General features: G+C 43.5%; 1 protein-coding gene across 8 annotated transcripts in view; it reads right to left on the bottom strand.

Annotated features, from left to right (window-relative positions):
* KIAA1958 overlaps positions 1–12,957 on the bottom strand; it is a 70,385-nt gene extending 57,428 nt beyond the window's left edge. For 3 of the 8 annotated variants that reach the window (XM_083718862.1, XM_083718861.1, XM_083718860.1), the window contains exon 1: positions 12,623–12,952. The gene's annotated coding sequence lies outside the window, so the exon portion shown is untranslated. Of the gene's footprint in view, positions 1–11,574; positions 11,829–12,011; positions 12,335–12,622 lie in introns of those variants that run through there. The other 5 variants (XM_083718863.1, XM_083718859.1, XM_083718856.1 and 2 more) reach the window with 5 other exon arrangements.
* Between the last annotated feature and the right edge of the window lie 202 nt (positions 12,958–13,159).

Here is a 13,159-nt window from a genome sequence, read left to right on the forward strand (position 1 = left end):
CACATGCTAAAGCAATGCCAAACCCAGCATCTGTAACTGAAACTTGAGTGTTGTGTTGAGTTAATTCAGTATGAAAGTGTAACTTGACCTGATGGTACAATGTCTTATATTCTACATTATACCAGCTACAGTCATACCTTGGAAGTTGAACGGAATCCATTCCGGAAGTCTGTTAGACTTCCAAAATGTTTAGAAACCAAGGTGTGGTTTCCAATTGGCTGCAGGAAGCTCCTGCAGCCAATCGGAAGCTGCGTTGGATGCTCAGGTTCCAAAGAATGTTTGCAAACCAGAACACTCACTTCTGGGTTTGCGGTGTTTGGGAGCCAAAATGTTCAACTCGCAAGGTATTCGACTTCCGAGGTACGACTGTATACTATAAGAAAATCCCTTCTGGATCAGACCAAATAATGATCTAGTCCCAATATCCTAAGTCTTCCAGCATACTTTCCTACTCAAGCTCTTCCTTACAACTTGCCAGGATACTGAGAACTGCTGTCATACTGCCCAGGTTAGTGTTACACTACGTAAGATTGAGCTTCCACTAAGAGCAAATTCAGCTGGTGAATACCAGTAGAACTGTAGCCAAAAAGGGGCCACTGAGAAACAAGAAGATACATCATGCTTGAATTAAGCCTATGGTTTGTAAAAGTACAAAAAACCACAAAGTGAAGCCAAAGATTGTTCTTGGGTTTCCAAGCATGCTATGGGTTCACTTAAATGTGCAATGATGCCTGGTTCGGATCCAACCCAGGGACCACAGTTTGTCACTCCTGCTCACAATAGGTGAAGGAATAAAGTGGGAGCAATCTTCACATTCACAGTAAAGCATTGACTATGGTTTAAAACAATGTGCAAACTGGGTCATAAATTTAGTATGCTTTCATCTCATTTTTACTTGCGACATTTCAGTTTTGCAGCATCGCAGTATCACTGGTAAAAAAATACTTTCTGTCTGTCCAAAAGCTACATTCAGTCGAAACAACATAAACAGAACAATTCTGTTAGTAGGTAAGAGAACAGGTGGCAACAGAATTTGAGATATGTGGGTTTTTAAAACTCAATAGTTTACCTTTATGGGGTCAACTAGCCAGTACAATACTGGTTACCGTATTTTTCCCTCTATAACACGCAGATTTTTTCTCCTAAAAAGGAAGGGGAAATGTCTGTGCGTGTTATAGAGCGAATGGTGGTCCCTGGAGCCGAAAAACCAGGCAAATATCAAATCACCAGGCAAAAAATCAAATCGCGGCGCTTCACTGAGAAGGGAAAACTGAAAAGAGGAAGCGGCTGCTTTCCTGCATTCTGCCTCAGGGTCTTACTGCCCACCCTCCTCTGTTTCGTTGCTGTGTTTGCTGAAACGGAACAAAGAGCAGGGAAAGCCCCTCCCCTCCAGGCAAGCTCCGTTGCTGCTGGGGGAGAGGGAGAGAGAGGGGGGAAGGGAGAGAGAGAGGGGGGAGGGAGAGAGAGAGAGGAGGAGGGAGGGAGGGAGGGAGGGGGAGAGAGAGAGAGAGAGAGAGAGAGAGAGAGAGAGAGAGAGAGAGATGGCTGGCTGGCTGGCTTGGGTGGGGGAAAACTTTTGCCTTTCTTTTCTCCAACCCGTTAAATCCCTCTCCTGCATTCTTAGCCAGCTGCTTCTCTGCACACCCCTCTAATATCCCTTCTTTGTTTTTCCTTCGCTCCCCACTTAAAATGTGGTTACAAAGCATAGATCCACATAGATCCTCAGGATCTTTGCATTGGGTCACCCCAAATTCACCATCAGATCACATAGCATGTCCATGGCTACAGCCTGCACCAAAAAAATCACGCACCCACTGTTGCCTGGGGCTGCAATGGTGCAAAAATGTGGTTAAAAAGCATGGATCCACAGGGATTCTCAGGATCCTTGCATTGGGTCACTCCAAATTCACCATCAGATCACATAGCATGTCCATGGCTACAGCCTGCACCAAAAAAATAACGCACCCACTGTTGCCTGGGGCTGCAATGGTGCAAAAACGTGGTTACAAAGCATGGATCCACAGGAATTCTCAGGATTTTGGCATTGGGTCACCCCAAATTCACCATCAGATCACATGTCTGTGGCCACAGCATGAAGCCCAAAAATGATACATCCACTGTTTCATTCAGAATGTTTTTTCCCCTGTTTTCATCCTCTAAAAACAATGTGCGTGTTATGGTCAGGTGCGTGTTATAGAGCGAAAAATACGGTACTTATCTAAGCAGTTAAATCCAAAAGGGTTTAGTTCCCTTTGAATTGCAAAGGATAACCTTATTTTGATTCATGTATTGCTTCAAGAAGTAGGTGGCTTCTCATTAAAATGAAGACAAAATTGAATTTCTCCCTACTCCCTAATTGCACTTATGCATTTTCCCACTCGTAGTTTTTAGGGGAACACCTACACTGAGCAATTGGTATAGAAACAAAATATTGACTTGCCTTTGCACCTGCACATTGGCTCTACTCCATTAGTAGGCAAACTAAGGCCCAGGGGCCAGATCCGGCCCAATTGCCTTCTAAATCCGGCCTGCGGATGGTCCTGGAATCAGAGTGTTTTTACATGGGTAGAATGTGTGCTTTTATTTAAAATGCATCACTGGGTTATTTGTGGGGCATAGGAATTTGTTCTTTTTCCCTCCTCCAAAATATAGTCCGCCCCCCCCCAAGGTCTGAGGGAAAGTGGACTGGCCCCCTGCTGAAAAAGTTTGCTGACCCCTGTTCTATGATGTGCACACTGTTTGCCACATGTTTGCCAAGCTTGAGAAGGAGCCCTCTGCACATTCTGATGTACACACCTAGAGCATTTCCACCAAGGGGAAGGGTTCCTGTTTGGCCCCAAATATGCCACATGGAGAAGGTAGCAGTCACTAGTCACATAGCTGGTAGATACAAGTCCACTGCCCGCCTCAACATAAACAGAGGTGTTTATTTTAGTCTGCCTGTTCAAGAGTCAATGTTGTCATTTGTCTGCCCCTCGTATTAACTGAAAGGCATCACTTTTCAGAGACAGGGAAAGTACCTTCCTGCCATTAGGTCCCTTTTGGGGAACAACCAATCACCCCAGGCTTATTAAGCAACCAATCTACTTAATAAAATATGGTCACCCAGCAGATATACAGTGGTACCTCGAGTTAAATACTTAATTCGTTCCGGAGGTCCGTTCTTAACCTGAAACTGTTCTTAACCTGAAGCACCACTTTAGCTAATGGGGACTCCCACTGCCACCGCACCCCCGGAGCACAATTTCTGTTCTCATCCTGAAGCAAAGTTCTTAACCTGAAGCACTATTTCTGGGTTAGCGGAGTCTTTAACCTGAAGCGTATGTAACCTGAAGCGTATGTAACCCGAGGTACCTCTGTAATAATACCATCTTTATAATACAGTACTAGCATTTCTGTTTGGCCTTGGCTTCTGATTAAAGCGAACAGATTTTAACCGTCCTTCAGAAATTGTACATATGCACACAAAATGTGTCTGTAAAAGCAGGTGCAGCTTGCTGAAAAGGGCTCAATTAAAGTGTAACATGTTTCTTGTAAATTAAGACCCTGTTGAATAACAACCTCCCATACAAATGTTTCTGTTTCTGTATTAGAGCAAAGCTCTACTGCTGTCATGCATAGCTGGTTCTGAAAACACAAGCTTGGCATAATGGAGTATTTGTCATGCCAAAGGGAAATATAAAAATAAAATTCCACTTCGTACATTATCCTATGCCAGAGAGTTCTCTTTGATTGCACCCAGAAGGTGGCCAACCTTAATTTTCTGCAGATTGGTGTATTAGAATGCAATGCAATGCTTCAGAATAGCTTATTTAGCAAGACGCTAGCTGGAACAGAGGCATGGTGAGAACTGCAAACAAATTTGCAGCAGGGAGGAAACATGACATAACTACATATATTTTGTTGGAACTAGGTGGATTCCAAATGCTATGTCAGAGTGAAAAAGGTACTAAACCTATGGCAGTTCTGAACCCATACTAGGGCATTCCAAATCAATGTAATTGCTTGCAAGCATATGAGCAAATATTTTTTCACTTTCGCTTTACAGAGGCAGTATAATTGGCTCCTGCCAAACAAGACAGCTGTTATCCAATTTCATTCAGAATAAAGCTACTGATTTGGCATGCATTACTGAAACCTGGCTGGATGATAAGGAAGACCACATCTGGCCAAACCAGTTCCAGTCAATATCCAACCCAGAACCATAACAGAGAAGGACGAGCAGGATATAGCATCATATCACCCTACAAAGATACTACCACTTTGCCAAGTATCCAGTGCAAAATGCAGCCAGTTCATCTGTGACTGTATGTGTGGCATTGTAAATCAGGGACAAGTTAGGAATTCTCACACAGATCGCTGATGAACTGATTATTACCTAGTTACAGATAGGTAGCCGTGTTGGTCTGCCATAGTCAAAACAAAAAAATTCCTTCCAGTAGCACCTTAAAGACCAACTAAGTTAGTTCTTGGTATGAGCTTTCGTGTGCATGCACACTTCTTCAGATACTTCTTCAGGTATCTGAAGAAGTGTGCATGCACACGAAAGCTCATACCAAGAACTAACTTAGTTGGTCTTTAAGGTGCTATTGGAAGGAATTTTTTTGTTTTGATTATTACCTAGTAAAGGCTTCCAAATCTTTGTAAGGATGGATGGCTAATTTGGATGAACTCTGTCTCCTGAGACATAAAGATTCAATTGGTTGCCAGAACATTATATGAAAGCAGCTTCCTGGTTATGACAGCAGCTACCCTTTCAATAGCCTGACTGACCTGTGGAATGAGAAACACTCTTACTGTGGAACTAATCTGTCCTAGGCACTTTTCTTGCATTCCTCTGCTTCTGGGTAAGTCCTTGATCTACTAATATGCTCAAGTAGATGGTAGAAAACTCTAACCTGTACCAGGAGGAGGCAAGATGATGCACAACTGCTTCACCATACCCCGGCAATGGTGATGGTAGGATCATTTTTTCCCCTTCAAACACTAATAGCACAGGAAAAAAATGGATCTCAGCTTGTGAGATACTGGCGTCTTTAGACGCACTTTTAAAAGCAGTACCAGTTGGCTCGCTCAGGCAGAGGTCAACAAAAGAGAGCAGACGCAATATCTCACTAGGAGAGGCCAAGGTCAGCTCTTCTGGGAAGCCGGGCAACCAGCATTGGCTTCTTCAGGCAGCTAGGTCCTGGTAGCCTCCCTGCATAATCAAACTCCTCCCTTGGCCTCATCCCTCCTCTTCCTTTCATATTATGATTTCCAACCACACCTGCCTAGGACACGAGTAGGTCTTTGCTTCTGAGAAGACTATTGCTTGTGGAGCTATTCTCCCATGGCTCCAGGAACATGGTCAACTGTGGAGGCTAACAACTCGCTGCCACTGCAACAGGTTAGCTGCTTCCTATGTCTTTCAGCCTTCCATCTTATTCTGCTGCCCCTATCATGAATCTTGGGCTATGTCAGGGAAGAGCTGGATAGCTTTTCTCTATGTACTTTCTCTACACTTGTATCATTTTATTATCTCCTCTCTCTCTCTCACACACACACACACAGTCCAACTATAAAGTCAAAAAAAGCATAAACCTTTCCCTGTACGCAAGGGGGTTAAAGCCTTGTATCATTTCAATTCACCTTCTCAAGCTGTACCATTTAATAACCTTTTTGAGATGAAGCAACAGGAACTGTACACAGTATTCCAAATGTCGTTGCACCATAGATTTATGTAAAGGCATTATGGCAGCAACAGTTTTATTTGCAATCCCTTTCCTAATAATCCCTCGCATGGAATTTGCTTCTTCACCCACCCACTGCCACACAATGAGTTGACATTTTCATTGAGTTATCCACCACTGAACTCACTGGGGTTAACTTCTCAGTAAAAGCACATAGGATCAGATTGCACATAGAAACTGAATCCAATGAATTATGATCTTATTGTACTGCAGGCTTAGGGCGCATGAGCAGTACATATTATGTATGACCTTATACCTTTAGATGCAAGATCTCTCAAGCAGAATAAATATTTTGCATTATTTACGCAGGAACTTTTATACAATATATCACTCTGTATATACCAGAAATATAGTCCCGTAGGTGGAAGATTTCCATTTTTCAGTGTAATTTATCTTTGATAGCATGTGTTTGAATAGTCATATAAACAAGACCTTGTACTCACTTCAAGACACAATTACTGAGCAAGGCAATATACACAGTTGCTAGCAGACTGAGCAACTCATTATGGAATCTGTGTAGTATATTAGTTACCAAGGAAACATACTTGAGCACAGATACATGATAATTTCTGCCTTACAGAATAATTCATTCAATATGGCTGATTTCCTTTTTTCTTTTACCCACAAAAAAATCAACATTTTGGAACAAAGGTCAATGGAATTATAATTAAATAGTTATTGCTCCAAGGTCATTTTATGAAAAGTTTGTCGGTTAACTTTGGACCACTATTACATAGGTATTGTAAGATAGAGTGCAGAGTACAGTGGTATTGTGCCAAGGATGCATGAAATAATTTTTTTTTTTTTGTTTTTAATGTCTTTATCTTTATGTTTTATTATGTTTCTGTATATATGGAAGCTGGGGCAACCCAGTCAGATGGGCAGGGTACAAATAATAAAATTATTTTGGTTACTGCTAATTTTTCTTACACTTTTGGCTAGAAAGGCTAACACTGCATGATGACTGTGTAGGGAAGGAGACGATTTTGCTCTTTGCACATTCATAGGAGACGTAAGGGTGCTGCAAGTTCATGCATCTTCTCCTATCTCAGGTCATTCTATGTTGATCTTTAAACAAAAGTAATGGAACCACTGCAGTCAAGACGTGTCTCCTCTTTTGCATCTCTTTAGTCTGCCTTTCTCTTTAGCCAAATGCACATCACTTTAGGGTAGAGAACTTTATTCAGGTTGTACAGGCATCCTTGTACAGCATCACTGTGGACCTGATAGAGAGGTAAAGGTAAAGGGACCCCTGACAATTAAGTCCAGTCATGAACGACTCTAGGGTTGCAGCGCTCACCTTGATTTAGAGGCTGAGGGAGCCAGCATTTGTCCGCTTCCGCAGACAGTTTCTCCGGGTCATGTGGCCAGCATGACTAAGGCACAGAAATGCCATTTATCTTCCCACCGGAGCGGTACCTATTTATCTACTTGCATTTTTGGTGTGCTTTTGAACTGCTAGGTTGGCAGGAGCTGGGACCGAGCAACAGGAGTTCACCCCGTTGTAGGGATTCAAACTGCCGACCTTCTGATCAGCAAGCCCTAGGTTCAGTGGTTTAGACCACAGCGCCACCCGCGTCCCAGTACATGGATAGACAGGTCTAAAAAGCCCAGGACACTTTTTTTTTTACACCCTCTGGCAGCTATGGTGGCTCATATACCAGAAGTAAGGCATTTAGCATTAACTCTGGAAGTGTATACTTGATTCTCACCAAACTAAGCCACCTAGAGCAAAAGACTCCTAGGAGGCTTAGTTTCATCAAAATTGAGTACAAAATTCCAGAGTTAATGCTAAATACATTGATTTGTCTTTTTTAAAAAATAGTGTTTTTCCCCATATAGAAATTTACATTTACTCAACATACTCCAATTCAACAAAACTAATCGCTTCCCACTCACCTAGCATCAATGATTATAACCCAAATTACATACAATTGTGTTTTAAGGTTCTGTCTTATCTAATTGCATCCTCTCTGACATGTTTCTTAATATATTCTGCTACATTCTTATGACAAATCCAAGTTTGCTTTTGCATAAAGCAGTAAACTACTCTCAAAGACTGGATCCTATCTTAGGCTCATTATGACTAGTATGTAGTTAAAAAATGGGGGAAGCTATGGCAAGGCATAACATTACTATAACTTGTCGGTTTTCTGCTCAATTAAAATTTGCTCCATTGCTCCTTTGAAGAAACTAATTAAAGTAACATCAATAGGAATTTTTAAAGCAAACCATAATAAAGTACATTTGATCACAACAACTTATGAAACGGTAGCAAAGTCAAGTGATTCTTCCAATCAAATCTGATACTATATATAAAGACAGTGTCATTATACATTGTTTCATTTGTAACTATGTTGTGTATTTTGTGTTTTTTATATTGTAAACCATCCTGTGATCCTTGGATGGAAGGCGGAATATAAATGTAATAAATAAATAACAATAACATATAATGTTGGAAGAGTTACACAAAGAGTTTTTGCTAGCCAAGATGGACATTTGGCAAATGGCTAGGCAATTATTTAAAGAATGTGTGTGGCATCACAAAAACTATGATAACTTTAGGTGAGCATTATTTCATATTGTGCTGTTTTACTTGGACTTTCCATGAACCTTACGAGTTCGTAATTTGAGAATTCATAAAAGGTGCCTATCACTAGCCAAAAAGTAATCTAATTTCTAGCCATGCTAAACTTTATTCTTCAGAAACAGAGGTCTAAACCAAAAACTGACATACAAGAGCTAAGCCAAACTTTTACACTCCGAATGCCCTTTTTTGCCTGATGAAGAATTCAGTGAAACTCAAAATTCTAATACATCTTTGAACAGGTTTGGTTAATCTAATCAAAGACAGTATCTCACATGTTCTACAGCTGTCTGTTCTTGGGAAATAAGTATTGTGAGATATAGATGTAGTTACCAGAGTTTCAAATCAGTGATGCTGGAAGTTGGCTTGAAGAGCTGCTCAAAGCTTGGAGGAGCCAATATGAGTTCAAATAAAAGAAACAACCGAATGTATACCCCTAGGTGTATGCCAAATGAAGAAAGTGTTCTATTTATCATGGAAGAATCTACTCAGTGAGTTTGTCATATTCTTTTCCTGCCCTTCCTTCAAGGAAAACAGAGCAGCATGCATAATGTCCCCTTACATTATACTTGCAGCAACCCTATGCTGCATATTAGGCTGAGATGTAAGTCCTCTTCAGGCATTAATGTTTCCGTATTCAGTTAACACACGGAGAGGGTTGTGAGAATGAATGCACTAGCTCTGTTGCCCTCCACAGAGGGCGAAGATCTGACATCAGGAGCCTCCTTGAGCACAACTGTCTCCTGCTTTGGATCTTCACTAAGAGAGACAGTGATGTGGATCAGAGCAAGCGCATTCATCCCTGCCTTACTTGTTAACGTGGAAACAAAATACCTGGAGAAGGTTATAGTGAATGGCCCACAGTCATGCAGTGAATTTGATGGGGGCAGGGGAGTTGAATATAGGTCTCCCTGGTGCTGGAATCCAACATTCTAGTACAGTCGTACCTACCTTGGATCTCGAATGCCTTGGATCCCAAACAAATCGGCTCCTGAACAATCGAAACCTGGAAGTGAGTGTTCCGATTTTCAAATGTTCTTTTGGAAGCTGAATGTCCGACGGGGATTCTGCAGCTTCTGATTGGCTGCAGGAGCTTCCTGCAGCCAATTAGAAGCCGCACTTTGGTTTCTGAACATTTTGGTAGTCGAACGGACTTCCAGAACGGATTCCGTTAGACTTCTAAAGTATGACTAGTGACTCCATTTCTTGCTATAACATTTTGCCACACATTTCCTTCAGCTACTGTGCTTTAAACAAAAAACAAAATCTCTTACATACCTGTTTGGCTAGGTTTCAGAAACTGTCCCAAATAACAAATTCATGGCTCATAAGATATTAAACAGCAACCCAAACAACGTAACTGCTAATTGCATACTTTTTTTCTATTACTTATATTGTATATCTAGTTTTAAAAGTCTTGTCTCTTTGCAATTAGCGTGTAAGTATGACAACCAGCAGTTCAGTAAGCGGCTTTACTTTTATACTACACTTCAGAGAGCCTAATAATTTAAAGCAATACAGTTCTGTATTGTAAACAAACAGATTAAATAGGATCCTGAATTTTTATCCAAAAGGATATACAGAATCAGTGCCAAAATGTAAATAAGACTCATACTTTTTTTCTTCAAAAACATACAAATATTTGTAGCCATGTAGAGCCCACAAGAATGAGAGCCACAAAGTAGATGAAAATACATTGTTTCATCTACTTTTTTTCTTTCCTTACTAGTGCAACTTTATTGTTTAGAGTCAATAGCAAGAGCTTATATAAAAACAACAAAGCTTACTGTGGAAACTTAAAAGACAGATTTATTGTGGCATAAACTTTGTGGACAAGAGCCCATTTCACCAGAAACTCTGGTCCAGAAACTCTGGGCAAAAGAGAGATGACTTCAGAGTTAGCAAAGGTGACTAAAATATGTGGATCTTGGGGGAAGGTGAAATTCTGCTAATCAGCTTTCATAGAAAGATATGAGAATATACTACACATACATTTACCAACTATCACTTTTCAGACTGAGGGCACTTCCGGACCGTTGCAATTTTCAGGTGGGATTCAATAATTTATCAGAAAACATATATCAGGCTATGCAGCTAAAGTTGATTTGGAGGTCTTGCACAACAAATCACTTCCCCAAATGGTCCAACTTCTCACAACAAGGAAAGTGACAGGAAAAGGCATTGGAAAGGGTGGTATAACACTTGACTGAGGCAACATCCTCTAACCTCCCCACAAAACAAAGCAGAATGAATGCTCAATTAACAGCCACTTTTGCCCCTGCAAACGCTAAGGGTGAATGCTCTGGATGCAACATATAATGTTCTGCAAACATTGATAACATGCCATGGGTGTTGGCAGGATTTGGGCAGGGGGCAGAACCTCAGTTAGCTATGTATTTTTACTGATGGGGGGAGCTGCCCCTCTCTGCCCCCCCTTGACTACACCCATGGATAAGGAGAGTGATAAAATAATGAAAGCATCCTAGGAGAAAACATCAGGGCCTCTGTTAAAAGAGGTTTCGGTATTTGTCACTTGAATCTCACCTTAATTTGAGATGAAAGACTAACTGGAATTTAGAATTACTGAGAGAAGGGTACTAATACTTTTCCATGCTCCCCTTCTGTTGCAGGGAAAGTAAATGTGAAGCAGAGAGAGAGAGAGAGAGAGAGAGAGAGAGAGAGAGAGAAGGAAAGCATTTTCTCCCTTGAACTTCTTGCTGGGACTCCAAGCCTTTAGTTCTGCTAGCAGTGCCTGGCTTTGACTTCTGCCATGAACACTGTAATTCTGTACATGCCTACTCAGAAGTAAGCTTCAGGGAGTTCAATGTGTTTATAGAATTGTGCTTTAGAGGACTGTAATGGATGCATTTGCTACCAAAATCAACGGGGGACACCTTTCTACAGCCTTTCTGCTGTTAGGGAACTAGCCGCAAGCAAACGTGCGACGCCCTGCAAGAGAAACGCGCGCGCGAGAAAACTTCCAACCAACTAGAGACTCTATGGAGAAATGCTGTACCCCCCCCCCCCACACACACACACTTAACAAAGCAGAAGGCTTTTCCTTGCAGCTCGTCTTGCCCCCTCCCCTCCTTTCTGCTTCTCCTTTTCGTCTTTTTAGGTCAAAGTAAAGAAAGGCTGATTTCTGAACGAGGAAATTCCAGGACCAGGGCATAACGATTCTCGTGTGCTAGTGCGGATCCGTATTAAACAGAAGGGGATGAGATCTTTCCAAGTGGGAAGAGTCCTTCACCCACTTACCTGGGTGCAAGAGAGGTTGAGCTCGATGGCTCTTACTTCTGAGTAGGCATGTATAGCAGGGCGCCGCTTGCCTCAAAGGGAGACACTTCATCCTCCTCCCACACCTTGCCCCAGCTTTCTTACTAAATACTATATAGAACATAGGATTGTTACATGAACCTGAGGATCATCTAGTCCAGCCCGCTGAAACGAAGGAATACGCAGTTGTCCCATACGGGGATCGAACCTGCGACCTTGGCGTCGTCAGCACCCTGCTGGAGCCAACTGCGCTATCCAGGCTGATAACGCGCCCGCTAATAACTGGACACCCCACGCCAGAAGCGCGCCTGAGCCTCCACTCCGGCCGCGTACAGCGACGCTTCCTCCCCGAACGCACGCGGCCCCGTTCCCTCCAGCCCCACAGAAAACCCGCTTTCCCCACGACCCCCGCGACACACCTGCCTCGCGCGCTCCGTGCCCACTTCGGAATTCAGCCATCTCTCGACTCGCGTCTTCGAAGCCTCTGCTTTTCCTCCCTTGGCTAGAGGAGGAGGAAAGAGAGCCAAACGCTTCTTTCCTTTCATGCACTAATAAACTTGCTCGCGCAATAAATGCCGGTCAGTACAAGCCCCCTCGTTAAGTGCGGGGTCGAGGGCTCGAGCTTTCCAAAGAGGCCACCGCAGAGACACAGTGTTTATTTGTTTGTTTGGGGGGTTTTTTTTGGGGGGGAGACGCTCCTCACCCATATCGCCTCCTTCCTCCATTCACTAACTGCCCTATCTCTCGCACACGCACACGCACGCACCTCTCTCGTCTGAACGCTAGCAGCCTTCCCGCCCCTCTCCCGCCAAAACGGCAGAGCGAGAAGAAGACTTTCCCCCCTCTCAGGTCCCCTCAGTTGTCAAAAGTACTCCGGAGCGGCCAGCCCCCCCTTTCGCAATGTGCGCGCGAGAGAGAGAATAGAACATACGCGCCCCTTCCACTGACTCGCGCCATTTCGCTTCTGCTTGCCCCCTCCCCAACTCCAACACTCCCCCCCCCCCCCGCCGTGGCTCTCCTGTCCACCTACCTGCACGTGCCTGTCCATAGGAATGCGGGGCGCGCGTGTCGCGAGGGGCGGGAGGAACCGGTGTTCTATTCGTGATATTGAATGGCGCGGTTGCGCTCCTGACCGTCATATATTGTTCGGACTAGGAAGGAGAGTGTGTTGTGTGTGTGTGTGTGTGTGTGCCTGAGGTGTCTTTCATCCCCGCGCTCGGTCTTCCTCCACCTTCTCCTCACCTCACACTGTGCGCGCGCGCGCGTGTGTGTGTATATGTGTGTGTGCAGAAAGCTTTCCCTCCTCCTTCCCCCTCAGCGATATTATTAAACTCTCCGTGCGAGCAGAGAGGGCTCGTATCAGCTACCGGAAATCGAAGCCCTGGCCATAAATATACCACAGGAAGTCACACACACCCAGCCCGGTTACACACGCGTCGCCAGCCCCTGCCGCCGCCGCCGCCGCCTCCCGCTGCCCCAACACACAGAAACACAGGCGGAGACCCCCATGCTATATATCTCTGCCTCAAGCCCTCAGCTACAAAGAGATGGTGATGGATAATCTAGG

This window comes from Podarcis gaigeae (genome assembly GCF_964106915.1).
Source record: "Podarcis gaigeae genome assembly, chromosome: 17".
Lineage (NCBI taxonomy): Eukaryota > Metazoa > Chordata > Lepidosauria > Squamata > Lacertidae > Podarcis > Podarcis gaigeae.